This window comes from Dreissena polymorpha, chromosome 5 (assembly GCF_020536995.1).
Source record: "Dreissena polymorpha isolate Duluth1 chromosome 5, UMN_Dpol_1.0, whole genome shotgun sequence".
Lineage (NCBI taxonomy): Eukaryota > Metazoa > Mollusca > Bivalvia > Myida > Dreissenidae > Dreissena > Dreissena polymorpha.
The window spans coordinates 11,111,396-11,129,814 of NC_068359.1; the positions used below are offsets into that span (position 1 = coordinate 11,111,396).

Below are 18,419 nucleotides of genomic sequence, written 5' to 3' on the forward strand. Positions count from 1 at the left end.
GTTAGCAAAATAGCACAAAAGGAAACTTTATAAAACCAATTTTCTATAATCTTTAGCTTGTTACTATTTCATACTAAGGTGGGGAAATGCCAGTATGGACACAAGATTGAAGAAAATATGTCACTATCATGTGCGTGTGTGTGTGGTGGTGGTGGAGGGTGTATTTCGGGTGTATTTCAAAATTTAAGTGGTTGCGTCCCTGCCTAAGGCTGTATTATTTGAGGACCCGTAGTGGGTCTCAGCACTCATAACCTATGAACTATTTGACTCACAACAGTTCGGATGAAGTTTTACATTATAGTTACAATTTACAGCTTTTTGTTTTCAGTTACTGAGAGATTTTTGTTAATTTGTGTGTCTTGTGTTGTGGGGGATGCCCGAGTACCAGAAGAAACCCCACCTGTCTAGTTTGGAGACAATCAATAAAACTCCCATAGGTTGTAAAAATAATATCTCACAAAGTCATCTTAAGGAATGCCCGGGGAATGTAATGATATTTTTTCTAAATTCATAATTTGTAGCAGAGATTTATTTGTACATAAATATGATTGATATTCATTTTGACCATTTGTTTAAAATTGTATTATTTATAAATGTGGTATTATTATTATTTGTAAAGGGGCTAAATTCTTTAAATGCTTATTCCTGTGCATTTCTGTTTCAAAACCTGATAAAGTCTACATAATTTTCATATTGCATCTAAGGTTAAATTAGTAAGTTTGTACTAAGCTACCAATGTCCTACCTTAGATCTCCCACATAGTGATACTAAGCTACTAATATCCTACCTTATATCACCCTCATAGAGGTACAAAGCTACCAATGTCCCACCTTAGATCTCTCTCAAAGAGGTAAAAAGCTACCAATGTCCTACCTTAGATCTCCCACATATTGATACTAAGCTACCAATATCCTACCTTATATCACCCTCATAGAGGTACAAAGCTACCAATGTCCCACCTTAGATCTCTCTAATAGAGGTACAAAGCTACCAATGTCCAACCTTAGATCATCTTCATAGAGGTAAAAAGCTACCAATGTCCCACCTTAGATCTCCCACATAGTGATACAAAGCTACCAATCTCCCACCTGAGATCTCCCACATAATAATACAAAGCTACCAAACTCCCACTTTTATCTCCCACATAGTGATACAAAGCTACCAATGTCCCACCTTAGATCTCTCTCATAGAGGTACACATTTACTAATCTTCCACCTTAGATCTCCCACATAGTGATACAAAACTACTAATCTCCAACCTAAGATCCCCCACATAGTGGTAAAAACTACCAATGTCCCAACTTAGATCCCCCACATAGTGATAAAAACTACCAATGTCCCACCTTAGATCTCTCTCATAGAGGTACAAAGCTACCAATGTCCCACTTTAGATCTCTCTCATAGAGGTATAAAGCTACCAATGTCCAACCTTAGATCACCTTCATAGATGTAAAAAAAATAACCAATGTCCCACCTTAGATCTCCCACATACTGATACAAAGCTACCAAACTCCCACCTTAGATCTCCAATATAATGATACAAAACTACTAATCTCCCACCTTAGATCTCCCACATAGTGATTCAAAGCTACCAACCTCCCACCTTAGATCTCCCACATAGTGATACAAAGCTATCAATGTCCAACCTTAGATCGCTCTCATACAGGTACACATTTACTAATCTCCCACCTTAGATCTCCCACAAAGTGATACAAAACTACTAATCTCCCACCATATATCTCCCACATAGTGATACAAAGCTACCAATCTCCAACCTTAGATATCCCACATAGTGGTACAAAGCTACCAATCTCCCATCATATATCTCCCACATAGTGATACAAAGCTACTAATTTCCAACCTTAGATCTCCCACATAGTGGTACAAAACTACTAATCTCCTTCCATATATCTCCCACATAGTGACACAAAGCTACCAATCTCCAACCTTATATCTCCCATATAGTGATACATAGCTACCAATCTCCCACCATATATCTCCCACATAGTGATACAAAGCTACCAATCTCCAACCTTAGATCTCCCACATAGTGGTACAAAACTACTAATCTCCCACCTTAGATCTCTCTCATAGAGGTATAAAGCTACTAATATCCCACCTTAAATCTCCCACATAGTGGTACAAAGCTACCAATCTCCTACCATATATCTCCCACATAGTGATACAAAGCTACCAAACTCCCACCTTAGATCTCCCACATAGTGATACAAAGCTACTAATTCTCAACCTTAGTTCTCCAACATAGTGGTAAAAAACTACTTATTTCCCACCTTGGATCCCCCACATAGAGGTCTACCACCTTTGATCTCCCACATAGTGATACAAAGCTATTGATCTCCTACCTTAGATCTTCAACATAGTGATACAAAAACACTAATCTCCCACATAAGATCTCCCACATAGTGATACAAAGCTACCAACCTCCTATCTTAGATCTCCCACATAGTGATACAAAACTACTAATCTCCCACCTTAGATCTCCCACATAGTGATACAAAACTACTTATCTCCAACCTTACATCCCCCATATAGTGGTAAAAAATACCAATGGCCCACCTAAGATCTCTCTCATAGAGGTACAAAGCTACCAATCTCCCACCTTAGATCTCTCATATAGTGATACAAAGCTACCAACCTCCCACCTTAGATCTCCCACATAGTGATACAAAACTACTAATCTCCAACCTTAGATCTCCCACATAGTTATACAAAACTACTAATCTCCAACCTTAGATCTCTCTCATAGAGGTACAAAGCTACCAATGTCCCACCTTAGATCTCTCTCATAGAGGTACAAAGCTACCAATGTCCAACCTTAGATCACCTTCATAGAGGTACAAAGCTACCAATTTTCCACCTTAGATCTCTCTCATAGAGGCAGGGCTTGACACTAACTTTTTTACCTATTGACCCAAAGGACCACCAGCTTTCAGAAATTACTGGTCCTCCAAGATTTCAATTTCTATGTTATTTTACATAAATGTCAACTTACTTTCCGGACTATAAATATCCACAGTGTATTGAGCATTTTTAACAAGAAAACTATACTTTCTACTAAATTATCTCTTATTCTTTTCATATTTTTTCTGTAGTTCAAGCTCCTCTTAATTAGTTTTTGGGTTTTTCGGCAGAGCTTCTTTTTGTTTTTTTAGGCAGAGGTTCAACCACCCTGGAATGAAATTCCACATCGTGAAAACTTGTAATCTTGAAAATACGCACGTTAACTCTCCGGCAATATCAAAACATTATTCGGCGCCCTCCAGTGTAAATTCGTTCGGTAAACAAAGTATATTCTGATGGTACTAAGATCAATAAAATGCTGATTATGGCTGCTTTTTCAAAATAATAAATACCATTTTGTTCATCCCTCCATCCAAACGCTTCAAATATTATGTTAATGTGTGTATCGATCACGGCGAATTCCGGAGACATTTGCGGGAGACATTTGCAAAACGCAAATCGATTTTTTGATCCGACAACAGGTTTTGTCATCCGAGCATCTAAAAAAATTGGAATTTCCGATATGTTGCTATTTTTATCTCGATCTAGAGTCGGCCCATAAAATAATGATGAAAGTATCAGTTTATTATGAACATATAAAGTTGTTTTATTGATAAAAAACGGCTTTCCACCAGTATTTCACAAAAGCTGGCCAGGATTTTTCACTGGTCCAACGGATCAACCAAATTTCTAGTTTCACTAGTCCTCCCTATTTTTTTCTGACCCCGGATCAACGGACCGCCGTTAGTGTCGAGCCCTGTAGAGGTACAAAACTACCAATCTCTCAACGTAGATCTTCTACATACAGATACAAAGCTACCAATGTCCCACCTTAGATCCCCCACATAGTGGGTAGCCCATGAAAGTCGAACCCGTAACCTTGAAATCATGTGGATGAGGTTGGTGGAGCCATAGATGTGTTTGGCTGTCTCAAAGGCTGAATTTCCTCTGCCTACAGATACCAAAGACATGGTGACAATTATATCACAAAGATTTATTTTTTTAATAAAGAGAACAAGATTTTTTAAGATTTAGCATACTGCATTATGAGTTAATAAACATTATATTTATATGTGTCAACATGCAATCCAGGTAATCTTGGTACAAAACAAGAGATGTGTTTGTCAGAAACACTATGCCCCCTACTGCGCCGCTTTGATTTATTATTGAAAAAAATATCAACAGGTTCAGATAATTTTTACAAGGGAAGTAATTTTTTTAAAGGGATATAATATAAAAAAAGATTTCCCTTGTAAAAATGATCTGTACCTGCCAAATAAAAAATAGAAATTATCTCCCTTTAAAGCTTATTACTTCCCTTGGATTTGTTTTTTTGACCTTTGACCTTAAAGGATGACCTTGATCTTTCACAATTCAAAATGTGCAGCTCCATGATAAAATGCATGCCAAATATCAAGTGTTTATCTTCAATATTGAACAAGAGGGCCAAGATGACCCTAGTTCGCTCACCTGAGAGGAATCGGTTCATTCAATCTTTACCAAATGTCAAACTTGACCTTGATATTGTCCAGACAAACATCCGGGTCAAGTTTCATCATTATTTCATATGCGAGTCATGATCAATGTCCCTATGAAGTTTCATCCTAGGCGTAAGAATTCTTTAGTTATCATCCGGAAACCATTTTTCTAAGTTGAGTCACCTTGATCTTGACCTTTCCCCTAGTGACCCTAAAATCAATAGAGGTCATATGCGAGTCACGATCATTGTATCTATGAAGTTTCATGATCCTAGGCATAAGCGATCTTGAGTTATCATCCAGAAACCATTTTACTATTTCAGGTCACCGTGACCTTGACCTTTGACCTAGTAACCTGGAAATCAATAGGGGTCATCTTCGAGTCATGATCAATGTACCTATGAAGTTTCATGATCCTAGGCATAAGCGTTCTTGAGTTATCATCTGGAAACTATTTTACTATTTCGGGTCACCTTGACCTTGACCTTTGACCTAGTGACCAGAAAATCAATAGGGGCCATCTACGATTCATGATCAATGTACCTATGAAGTGTCATGATCCTAGGCCTAAGTGTTCTTGAGTTAGCATCCGGACACCATTTTACTATTTCGCGTCATCGTGACCTTGACCTTTGACCTAGTGACCTGAAAATCAATAGGGGTCATCTACAAGTTATGATCAATGTACCTATGAAATTTTATTATCCTAGGCCTAACCGTTCTTTAGTTATCATTCGGAAACCATTTTACTATTTCGGGTCATCGTGACCTTGACCTTTGACCTAGTGAACTGAAAGTCAATAGGGGTCATCTGCGAGTCATGATCAATGTATCTGTGAAGTTTCATGATCCTAGGCATAAGCGGTCTTGATTAATCATCCGAAACCCATTTTACTTCTTTGGGTCACCGTGACCTTGACCTTTGACCTAGTGACCTGAAAATCAATAGAAGTCATCTGCGAATCATGATCAATGTATATATGAAGTTTCATGATCCTAGGCATAAGTGTTCTTGAGTTATCATCGGGAAACCATTTTACTATTTCGGGTCATCGTTACCTTGACCTTTGACCTAGTAACCTGAAAATCAATAAGGGTCATCTGTGAGTCATGATTAATGTACCTATAAAGTTTCATGATCCTTGGCATAAGCGCTCTTAAGTTATTATCCAGAAACCATCTGGTGGACGTACGGACCGACATGAGCAAAACAATATACCCCCTCTTCTTCGAAGGGGGGGGGGGCATACTAAGAAAACTGCCCCCCTCCCAGCAGCCATGTTATTTAACTGACCGGAACCATTTTTGAACTCAACTCTCGTATCAAGGAAACAATTGTTCTGAGCAAATTTTATGAAAATTGGGCCAAAAATGTGACTTCTACTGTATTCACATGTTTTCACTAAATACATATATAGAAATATGCCCCGCCCACTGGCGGCCATGTTTTTTCACCGATCCCGACCATTTTCAAACTCGTCCGAGATATTAATTAATCCAATGTTTCGACCAACTTTCATGATGATTGGGCAAAAATTGTGACTTCTAGAGTGTTTACAAGGTTTCTCTATAGCCAAATAGGGAAAACTGCCACTAAATAAATATAGAGAAAAATGCCCCGCCCACTGGCGGCCATGTTTTTTCACCGATCTCGACCATGTTCAAACTTGTTCGAGACATCAATTGAACCAATGTTTTGACCAACTTTCATGATGATTGGGCAAAAATTGTGACTTCTAGTGTGTTTACAAGGTTTCTCTATAGCCAAATAATGAAAAACTGCCCCGCCCACTGGCGGCCATGTTTTTCAACGGATCAGAACCACTTTTAAACTCAACCAAGATATCATTAAAACAAACATTTTGACAAAGTTAAATGAAGATTGGGCATTAAATGTGACTTCCACAATGTTTACAATGTTTTTCTTTTTTTTTGACCTAGTGACAAAGTTTTTGACCCGGCACAACCCAGTTTCAAACTCGGCCGAGATTTCATTGGGACAAAGCTTCTAACCAAGTTTCATGAAAATGGAACAAGAAATGTGGCCTCTAGAGTATTTACGAGCAAATGTTAACGGACGGACGGACATACGACGGACAAAGACCGGTCACAAAAGCTCACCTGAGCAATAAGGTGAGCTAAAAAGTTATGGCCAATGTTTAACTTTTCTGACGGACAGACTGACTGACGGACAGTTCAACTGCTATATGCCACCCTACATAAAAATAATCGGATACAATAAAACGACTGTCCAAACTGTTCATTTTCAGCCCTGATAATTTTAACGATGGTTGTTATATCCAAATTTGTTAGTGGTCTCAATGCTTTTTTTATGAACAGTTCAGTTTTGCAATCAATTAAACATATATTCCATGAACTGATGCTTAAATGTATATTTGAGTTCTCAATACTTTTGTCGAATTCTTATTTGCTCAATGCTTTAAATCCTTTAATTAAAATTGTAATTGCCTCAATGCTTTAAATGCGTTAATCAAAATTTCAATTGTCTCAATTCGTTAAATGCTTGAATCAAAATTTCAATTTTCTCAATTTGTTATTCAAACTGTCAGAGCTTCTTTTACTAAGGATGAGAACCGTTTTTCCCTCATAGTCGTCTGTGTTCAGTGACATATCCTCGTAAGTGTCAACGTATTGTATCCCGTCAAACACGGGCGCATTCGTCTTACCCATCCCTGTAGCGATGATCATGTGGCTGCAACATTGAAAAACATTGATTCTAGTAATCATACACACAACATGGAAATCATTGATTCTAGTAATCATACACACACCATGGAAATCATTGATTCTAGGGATCATACACACACAACATGGAAATCATAGATTCTAGTAATCATACACACAAAAAATGGAAATCATTGATTCTAGTAATCACACACACACCATGGAAATCATTGATTCTAGTAATCATACACACAACATGGAAATCATTGATTTTAGTAATCATACACAACATTGAAATCTTTGATTCTAGTAATCATACACACACTATGGAAATCATTGATTCTAGTAATCATACACACAACACACAACATGGAAATCATTGATTCTAGTAATCATACACACAACACGGAAATCATTGATTCTAGTAATCATACACTTAACATGGAAATCATTGATTCTAGTAATCATACACACAACATGGAAATAATTGATTCTAGTAATCATACACACACCATGGAAATCATTGATTCTAGGAATCATACACATTACATGGAAATCATTGATTCTAGTAATCATACACACACCATGGAAATCATTGATTCTAGTAATCATACACACAACATGGAAATCATTGATTCTAGTAATCATACACACAACATGGAAATCATGGATTCTAGTAATCATACCGACAACATAGAAATCATTGATTCTAGTAATCATTACACAACATGGAAATCATTGATTCTAGTAATCATACACACAACATGGAAATCATTGATTCTAGTAATCATACACACAACATTGAAATCATCGATTCTAGTAATCATACACACAACATGGAAATCATTGATTCTAGTAATCATACACGCAACATGGAAATCATTGATTCTAGTTATCATACACACAACATGGAAATCATTGATTCTAGTAATCATACACACAACATGGAAATCATTGATTCTAGTAATCATACACACAACATGGAAATCATTGATTCTTGTAATCATAAACATAAGCCAGACTTATATAGACGTCAACAAAAGCTATAATTTTACATTTAATGCGCAATTAAGTACAATGGGGTCTAATGCATGTGCGTAAAGTATCATCTCAGATTAGCCTGTGTAATCTGCTCAGGCTAATCAGGGACAGCACTTTTATCTTTAAGGTATTTTTCATTTAAAGGAAGTCTTAGCTTTAATCCAGTTTAGGCATAAAGAGTTGTCCCTGACATATGTCTCTAGGGCGACACGTCCGTGAATGCATTAAGCCCTATTTTACCAGAGATAGGAACATTATTCTTTTTTATTTAAAGTTGGATTAAACTTTTTTCCAATTTCCATAGGGTCCCATTAAAAAGACTGCCAATAACCAAAGCATTTTTCTTGCCTTTCCTTTTCTATATCTTATTTAAATAATGGATCTGTCCTCTTTCAACAATTGCAAATAAAAAGAAAGCTTCTTGCAACTTCTAAGAAAATAAACTTTGTCCACATGACAGCAACTTTTTTGACAATAGCAAACTCATAACGTCATGAAAACAACCTCTACATTTTGCAGTAATTTTCACTGTTTATAACAGTGTATTATCAGTTTTAATTTATTGATATTTCTTTCTTAATGTCACCTTCTGGGAAAATTAACTCACAAGTTATTTTTGTAGTTTAGAACATATGTGCCCTGGTTGTAAATACAACCAAAATTTTAATAACAAACAAGGTTAAAACATATCACTTTATTTTCAGAGCAACCACTATGACTGAAATAAAACAGTTAAATTTGTTCATGTCTTCGAATTTTGACTTGAGGGTGGGGCCTTTATTGCTTTTATTTTAAACTTATTTATTTCAGCTTGAGTGCATTTTAGTACTTTCTACTTATTTGAATATTTAAAACGTTTTGAGTCCGTTTCCTAGGCCTAGAAGAAGTACTCGGTGCTTTTGGGCAAGATCTTAAGAACACTCACACAGTAGGGATTTCACCCGTGACAGCAGCTTTTGGATTTTAACTAAGTGGTGTTTCTGGCTTTTATGTTTGCATGTATTACAACAAGCATCTTAAAATGAGCAGGTTTTCAACGAAGATATAGAACATTATGTAATACAAATGTTATTAATTATAATGTTTGGTATTTTCCATACTTCATTTACAGTATCAGTGATAATTTTTCATTTTTGACCAATGAGTTTTAAAAGTGCACATGTGCTGAAACAATGAGCTTTTTTAAAAAACAATGAGCTTTTTTAGTTTCCAAATTATTAATAAAAAAACAATTGAAATATCAACAAAGTTTTAATGATTCATTAACATTTTAATTTCTCAAGGTGACTGTTATAGCTAAAAACACATATATAACACTAGCACTGAGTTCCGAGTTTGTTATAACTAAAACACTGAGTTCCGAGTTCAATTCTTTGAATAGAGCCATTAAGGCAAAAACGTGTTCGAAACAGACTAAAAGTAGATGTACTTGCCCCCTTGACGCTCTCGGATGATGCTACATGTGTATTCTCTCGGATGATGCTACATATTTATTCTCTCGGACGATGCTACATGTTTATTCTCTCGGACGATGCTACATGTTTATTCCCTCGGATGATGGTACATGTTTATTCTCTCAGATGATGATGCATGTTTATTCTCTCGGATGATGCTACATGTTTATTCTCTCGGATGATGCTACATGTTTATACTCGCGGATGATGCTACATGTTTATTCTCTCGGATGATGCTACATGTTTATTCTCTCTGGTGATGCTACATGTTTATTCTCTCGGATGATGCTACATGTTAATTCTCTCGGATGATGCTACATTTTATCCTCTCGGATGATGCTACATGTTTATCCATTCGGGTGATGCTACATTTTTATTCTCTCGGATGATGCTACATGTTTATTCTCTCGGATGATGCTACATGTTTATTCTCTCGGACGATGCTATATGTTTATTCTCTCGGATGATGCTACATGTTTATTCTCTCGGATGATGCTACATATTTATTACTTTCGGCAATTCCAAATGCAGCCTTCAAAGTTAATTGATCTTTACAGGGTTTTATTATTATTTTTGGTGGCATTTCGACAGTTCAGAAAGCGAAAGTATTTTGATGGTTCTACGTCGTCTTATTCAACCTTATAGTTCACGCACAAAGCAGAGAACCATTATTAAATGCAGATACAAAAGACTTCGTATGACGTAGTACACATATAGCCGGTGTTACAGTAGAAATCACCTTTTGCGTTCCAATAAAATGTGGAAGAAAAATCGGGCCGTTTTAAGTATCGACAAGTACCTTTCCTATTTTGTATTTCTTGAGAATCAATGCGCTTCATTAGACGCAGATATGTTTGTCACATGCGCTTTTGGTTATTTTAATGCACGAATAACGCAAAACGCACATGAAAAATTATCACTGAAGTATAAATATCCACTTTTAAAACAACCAATTATGAATATAATACTTTGTATACATATATTGTTATCTTAAATAAACTGATTATTTCCAATAAAAAATGACAACTTAACATAAAAACAAGGCAAGTCAGACTCAGTTCTGAATGTAGTCTCTAAAATTGCATACGTTACTCTCAGCCCTCTCCATGAATCGGCAAACAAGAAAAAATGAACGAGTTTATTACATATACCATACTTTAAAGGGATCTTTTCACTGTTTGGTAAAGTGACAAAATTAAAAAAAGTTGTTTCAGATTCGCAAAGTTTCGTATTAGCTATGATATTTGTGAGGAAACAGTATTACTGAACATTTACCATAGTCCAATATAGCCATTATATGTATCTTTTGACGATTTGAAAACCTAAAAATTATAAAGCGTTGCAACGCGAAACGATTGAATAATTTGGAGAGTTCTGTTGTTGTCGTTTAAATTTACGAAACTACGAAGATTGCTTATATAAGGTATAAAATACTAAAACTGTGTAAACCCGGCGGAATAGCCGAGAGGGCTAAAGCGTTTTTACTTAAGACTTACTCCAGGACTCCGGGGGTCACTGGTTCGAGCCCTGGTACCGGCTACTTTATTTTGGCATTTTTAAATTTTATTCTTGATTTTTTACTGGAGCTTTTAAGATCCAATGTTTACATTTATCAATAAAAAGCATTTAATGACAAACTTCAAAATATGCCAAAATCTGTGAAAAGGCCCCTTTAAGTAAAGATTTAATGCTTTAACCCTTTACCACTTAAATACATATTTTGATGCCTTTGTAGTCCATTAGAAAGTTACATTTAAAGCCACACACCTTGCCTCTGACTTTGAAATGAAATACATGTTAATCAATACATATGGATGCAATTTGAAAGTTTGCAAAATTGTCATTAAATCTATTGCATAGTTAGCAAGAAAATTATTATTTTTCAAACGGTACCACTTTTTAAAACCGAAAGTAGGATTTCGATACTTATTCGTCCATTCATTTCGACAAGAGAGATTATTTTTAAGTTTTAAAACGCAAAAAAGACGGATTTCTACCATGTAACCAACAGATATATTCTAATTGGCTTGGATAAAATGAAATATCTAGCCTAGTTAGCAAGTAATTTATTATTTTTCAAACGGTATCGCTTTTAAAACTCAAAGTAGGATTTCTAGACGTATACGTCCATTTCGACAAACGCGATTATTTTTAAGTTTTAAATCTCAAAACAGATGGATTTCTACCTTGTAACCACCAGATATTTGTACTTAAATTTACTATGCCAAATAATGTGCTTCGCTTTAATTAAAGACTTTTCGTACTAGATATTTAAGGCTTCATTTCTAAATCTTAGATACTGATGAGCGGCAAACCTGAGCCTGAATAAACTGCGAGTTACTCGCAGGCTGTTCAGGTTTGATGTTGTTTGCACATAGCCGTTTTCACTTTGCTTCTGAGTGGGAAAGGGTTAATGATGGTATGAATCCTGTATCTCAGAGTGTACATGGACACTGGATTCATTGGCCTCAAACGTGAGCAAAAACAATATTAACTTAACGTCATTTTTGGTTGTAGGTTTCTTACATTTATTATCTTTCAATATTAATCTGCATGTTCCACTATACTAAAAGACAACCAATTGACAGCAGTTTGAAACTGCAGTTGCAAGATTTATTAAAGAAAGAAAATCAACATGCAGACAAGGTGTAATGTGTACAGGTTTTGTTGTGAAATTCATCCCAAGACAGGCTGATGTATATCGTTACAGACCATTGGCTGTTTATGCCAGCTAATTAAAGGCAGCTTAAGTGGCATTAAGAATATCTGGCAAAGAAAAACAAAATATTGAGAATCTATTGACCACAGTCCATTATAGAGCCATAATATCAATTTGAGACACACTCTGGGATAATTGGGCTAAATGCATGTGCATGCAGTTTTCACAGGCTTATAATTGACAACACTGTCCACATAGATAAACTGGATTTTTGTTAAGAAGAGACATTTAATTGAACAACAGCTGTGTTTGTGAAACACAATGCACCCTATTGTGCCGCTTAGAAGCCTTATATTTGACCTTTGACCTTGAAGGATGACATTGACCTTTCACCACTCAAAATGTGCAGCTCCATGAGATACACATGCATGCCAAACATCAAGATGCTTTCTTCAATATTGCAAAAGCTATGACCAAGGTTCAAGTTTTGGGACAGAATGACAGACAGAATGACAGACAGAGAGACAGACAGGCCATAAACAATATATAGCCGGGCCGATCATTCGATCCGGGGGCACAACAATTCTATGAACGTGGAAAAATTATCACTGATTGACCATTGCAGACTGCACAGGCTAATCTGGGACGATACCTTATGCACAGGCATTAAGCCTGGTTTTCCCAGAGTACAGCTCATTCTTCAACATTTTTTTGTTGCATAGCCCAGTAAATACAAAAAAGATCAGTTGAACCTTCGGATAATTAATAGGCCAAAAAAAATTTCGACAACTTTCCAATGCTGTTCTATGTGTAGGTGTCTGCTTCTGCAGGTTTACCCTTTGATGGAAGGGATACACTTATTTCTAGAATTTAGATGCGTAACAAAACCAGGAGACAAACAACATCTATGTAACAGTTTGAAATGGCATGGAATTAGGGACGTCACATTTTTTATTTGTTTACACAATGTGGACCATCAATGAAGATACAGGATTGCCAATGACTGATGGATATTTGGGAGGGCTGAATGGCAGTCAATTACAGAGGCATGAGTCAATCATGAAACACAATTGCAATACTATTTTACGCCACAATATTTAGTTGATTCTCCTGTTTTTTCCTTAAGAAAATATAATTAGTGTTAAAGTTGCATTAGGCTCCAAAGCACTGAAGATATGATAATGGATTGCCCCTGTGATAATGCTTAGTCAGATTTGACCAGCATCCTGCAAAACAAATTGATCTAATGCCATGTGCTCCAGGAGCTACAGTCGATTGGTGTATAACGGATAGCTAAGGACTTCGAGTCTCATTTCAACGTAAACACCATGCATTCAGTAGTTTCAGTAATTAAACCATTAAACCTAGATAGACACATGTCTTTCCTACTGAAACCTGCCAGGGGTTTTAAATTTCCGAAATAATATAATTTGTTCAAAGCGCGAATTTCATGGTACACTGATTCAGCCATTACCGGATCGCTTAGGTCTTTATCGGATTACATGAAAGGAAATTCATTTCTGCGTTTAATAAGACCAAGTTCATGGAAATCGCTGCACAATTGATGAAGCAATGGCTGTTCAAAGCGATGCACCCTATATTCGGGTCATTTTGAGTAGAATACCTTGTTATATATATAGATTTGATAGTGAAAAATATGTTTTAAGAGAAATCAATTTTTCGTTATAATTTGATTATTTTTCATTAAAAATGATGTTTTTACTAATTAATATCATAGCCACACGCTAACCACATGTGTATTGGACAACTTCAATTGAGTTTATATTATTTATTTTGAGACAATCCCCACATTCCTGAATATGGGTCACCACATGTCCGTTATTCACTAAATCCCGAGTTGCACCTGTCATGCTTATTTTATATGGTACGCATCAATTTGGTTTCTGAGCATTCTTACTTTTGTAAAGGACACATAATACTAAAATATGACATCAATGAACATTATGTTTACCAAACAAAATCTGCAAAATTCAAGAAACCATTCGTCTGCAATTTTCCTGTCGTCACAAAAACGGTGCGTACATAACGTGACCTTGTTTTGCTTTCGAAAAAAGAAACAGTTGTAAACATTGACACACGTCAACAAAAACATGAATCGACTTAACAATGATAGGCTTTTTGTATTCAACTCATAGAAAACTATAAATCTTAACATAAATAAAAGTATTTTGCAAAAACCGTTTAACCTATCCGTTACTCACTAAAATCTGCTATACACCAATCGACTGTACTCTACCCCTTACAAGACTATGCATATGCGCAGGCTAGCCTAAGGCTACGCTGGTTGCATATGACATAAGACCCATTTAAAGAAGGCCACGGCTCAATAGACGCTTGATTGATTATAAAGATGTGAACTTAAATTGCATGATTGAGATTCATAATTAAGGAATATATAATTGGTTAATTGAAAACAATAATTTTGAAAGATAAATAATACTTATACAAATATAATACAAACAAGAGGGTCAAGATGGCCCTAGTTCGCTCACCTGAGAGGAGTCGGTTCATTTTATCTTTACCAAACGTCAAACTTGACCTAGATATTGTCCAGACAAACATCCTGGTCAAGTTTCATCATTATTGAACCAAAACTCTGGCATATGGAGTGTTTTTGTTTTTGTAAGATTTGACCTGGTGACCTCTTTCTTGAGTTGACCCCCCCCTTACCAAACATCAAACTTTGCTTAAAAAAATAAATATTATGACCAAGATTCATAAAATCTGAAACAAAATTGTGACCTTAAGAGTGTTTACAAGGATTTTGTATAATATAATGAAAATTTGGACAATCTAAGGGCAATAATTATGGCATTAATTATGTGATATATATAAAACCAATCTTTGTACCAAGTTTCATGATGATTTGGCAAAACATGTGATTTCTAGAGTGTTCACAAGCTTTTTTACTATATAAGTATAAGAAAACTGCCCCCCCCCCTTCGGCAGCCATGTTATTCAACTGACCGGAACCATTTTCGAACTCAATTCTCATATCAAGGAAACAAATGTTCTGACCAAATTTCATGAAAATTGGGCAAAATATGTGACTTCATAGTGTTCACATGTTTTCACTATATACATATAGAGAAAAATGCCCCGCCCACTGGAAGCCATGTTTTTTTACCGATCTCGACCATTTTCGATCTCGTCCGAGATATCAATAAAACCAATGTTTTGACCAATTTTTATAATGATTGGGCAAACATTGTGACTTCTAGAGTGTTTACAAAGTTTCTCTGTAGCCAAATACGGAAAACTGCCCCTCCCCCCCCCCTGGCAGCCATGTTATTCAACTGACCGGAACTATTTTCAAACTCAACTCTCATATCAAGGAAACAAATGTTATGACCTACTTTCATGAAAATTGGGCAAAAATGTGACTTCTAGATTGTTCACATGTTTTCACTATATACATATAGAGAAAAATGCCCCGCCCACTAGCGGCCATGTTTTTTCACCGATGTGGACCATTTTCGAACTCGTCCATATCAATAAAACCAATGTTTTGACCAAATTTCATGATAATTGAGCAAAAATTGTGACTTCTAGAGCGTTTACAAGGTTTCTCTATAGCCAAATAAGGAAAACTGCCCCGCCCACTGGCGGCCATGTTTTTCAACGGACCGGAACCACTTTTAAACTCGACCAACATATCATTAAGGCAAACATTTAGACAAAGTTACATGAATATTGGGCATGAAATGTGACTTCTACAGTGTTCACAAGGTTTTTCTGTTTTTTTACCTAGTGACCTATTTTTTGACACAACATAACCCAGATTCAAACTTGATCGAGATATCATTAGGACAAATCTTCTGACCAAGTTTCATGAAGATCGGACATGAATTGTGGCCTCTAGAGTGTTTACAAACCAAATGTGGACGACGGAAAGACGGAAGACGGACAAAGACTGGTCACAAAAGCTCACCTGAGCAATCAGGTGAGCTAAAAAGATAATAGATTTTGAAAGTTTGAATTTAACGATAAAATGACAGGAATTACTATTTACAAACAGAAAGACTAACAAGAGCTGTCACCATCAGATGACATATTCCGCCAAAAAACGCTTTTTCAAAACCTAAACGCAGATTTCGAAACCTTATCCCGGACCCTAAGTTCAAGGTCAAGGTCAAAGAGGTCAAAATTAGTGTGCCTATGGAAAGACCTTGTCCATACGCATGCATACCAAATATGAAGGTTACTTCTGAAGCGACATAGAAGTTGTGAGTATTTTTCTAAACCTAAACGCAAAGTGTGACGGACAGACAGACAGACAGACAGACAGACAGACAGCCAGACAGACAGACAGACAGACGGACAAACAGACAGACAGACAGATATGCGATTACTATATGCCCACCTTTGGGTTATAAAAATGTCATGATTGTTCTTCAAGAATTATGAACAATAGGCTAAGATTGACTGAGGGTCCATACCCAGGATGTCAGAACATGAAGATGGGGATAATGACAAGCATCTTACTCTTACATGACATATGCATGGTGTATAACCATATCGGTCCCCCTCTCGGATGAAAACGCTATATCGGTACCCCTATCGGATGCGGTACCGGTCATTCTCGGATAAAAACATGATTCTATGATGGAGAGTGGTCACCAAAATAGTGTTTTTGACCTTGAAGGAAACGCAGTACGTCTAAAGTAAGTATTGCACGGAACATAACAATAATTGACTTATGTTTGTATGTTCTTCGTTTTAATTTTCCGTTTACTGAAGTTTTGATATAAGCCACACAGTTTCACGTTGCACTGTTGACTATCGCATCGTTGTGTTGTTAATATGACTTTCCATTCGCTACAATGCACTTAGGCCTAAAATTTATATCAGAGACAAATCCGTTATAACTATGAAATATTTAAAACTCATATTTATTACTGTAACGTATGTAAAATGTTCAGAAAATCGTCATTTTGGGTTTACCTGAAGCACAGGTATCCCTCTATTTTATGGGATTTCACCGCACAGGCAACCTCTCGGATTCGATTCACTAAATGCAGTTTGTTTATTCACGTAAACTGTCATATTTCTCAGCTGAATTAAACATTATTGTTTAATTTATAAATATACAAGTACGCGATTTAAGTAACAATTGCGAAGTTACTTATATGTAGCTCTATAAATATAAAGAAATTTTAAAAAAAATCTTCAAATCACGATCAACCAAAGCGACGAAAGACATCCCAAACATCTACTGCAACGGACTCGCAATGGGCTGGGAAACTTAATTTGATTTGCCAGAAAGACGACGCGAAAAAGCAGAGGAAATCGAAAAGATCACACGTACCAAAGCTCTCTGTCGTGTCGAGAGGGTGTCACCCCGTGCGCTTACACTACAAGTGCGACGAAACAAACGTCTTGCCTTCCAGAAGACTTGGTATTAAACTTTAGGATCTTGATTATAAAATGAACTGTACTTGAGCAATTTGTGGAACTAGACATTGAACATGTTGAAAAAAAATGTTTTTCTTATCTATATATGTCTATGTATGTACTAAATTTTGAAGGACGTATCGACGGCAAAACATTACAATATTTAATTTCAGGAATCATTCAATGCATTTTAAGTATTTACTAAATGATCGCTTAAAACACAAACCTCTTATTCAAGATTCTTCGCAAAAAACGTATTTAAGCATTGAGGCAAACGTGATATTTACTTTTCTTTTTTTCTTTAAGATTACATCAATATAGTGTTATCTCTAGTAATATAAATTCGCAAATATGGAATATTTTGTTTTGTATGCCTTCGTAGAGTAGATATTTCGTCAATATGTCCTTTTTAACTGTTTTTTTTAAACTATGTACACTTCTTTGTTCATAAAGCAATCGATTAGTGTGTTGTACTGTTTTAAGCAATAACGATAACTCACTCAATTATTATATAATAGTAATAATATATACTACAATAAAATCTGGTTGATGATGTTATGGAAGTTATTTGTTAAGCATGGGGCAACACACCTAACGCCCCATAGCATCTAAAGCAGAAAGTCATTTTCTGAAAAGTATGAGCATCAAACAAATGCTAGAAATAAA

The 18,419-nt window shown here is 36.0% G+C and overlaps 1 pseudogene; it reads right to left on the reverse strand.

Annotated features, from left to right (window-relative positions):
• LOC127881398 (FAD-dependent oxidoreductase domain-containing protein 2-like) overlaps positions 1–18,419 on the reverse strand; it is a 31,752-nt pseudogene that overhangs the window by 8,184 nt on the left and 5,149 nt on the right.